This window comes from Bison bison, unplaced genomic scaffold (assembly GCF_000754665.1).
Source record: "Bison bison bison isolate TAMUID 2011002044 unplaced genomic scaffold, Bison_UMD1.0 scf7180017864063, whole genome shotgun sequence".
NCBI classification, from domain to species: domain Eukaryota; kingdom Metazoa; phylum Chordata; class Mammalia; order Artiodactyla; family Bovidae; genus Bison; species Bison bison.
Genome location: NW_011494635.1, coordinates 8,644,290 through 8,644,803, shown reverse-complemented (window position 1 = coordinate 8,644,803; position 514 = coordinate 8,644,290).

Here is a 514-nt window from a genome sequence, read left to right as displayed (position 1 = left end):
GTTGGAATCACAGAGTTCAATACAAATCTTACAAATCTCTCATCTGAAATACAAAAAGATTTGTATTCAGTTCTATGATTCCAACAGTGTCAAGCAATGTCCATGGGGCCACATGTCCATGAGGCCACAAAAGGGTCAGATATGACTTAGCTACTAAATAACAAAACAAGCTAAGCTCTAAATGCAGCTTTGAGTGCATGGGCATGTGTTAGCCTGTTAATTACTGGCCTGTTAGAAATACTAATGAAGGATTTACTAATATGAAGATATCTAACAAAGGCTGAACGACAGAACATTTCCAAATAGGAAAAGGAGTATGTCAAGGCTGTATATTGTCACCCTGGTTATTTAACTGATATGCAGAATACATCATGAGAAACTCTGGGCTGGAAGAAGCACAAGCTGGAATTAAGATTGCCAGGAGAAATATCAATAACCTCAGATATGCAGATGACACCACCCTTATGACAGAAAGTGAAGAGGAACTAAAATGCCTCTTGATGAAAGTGAAAGA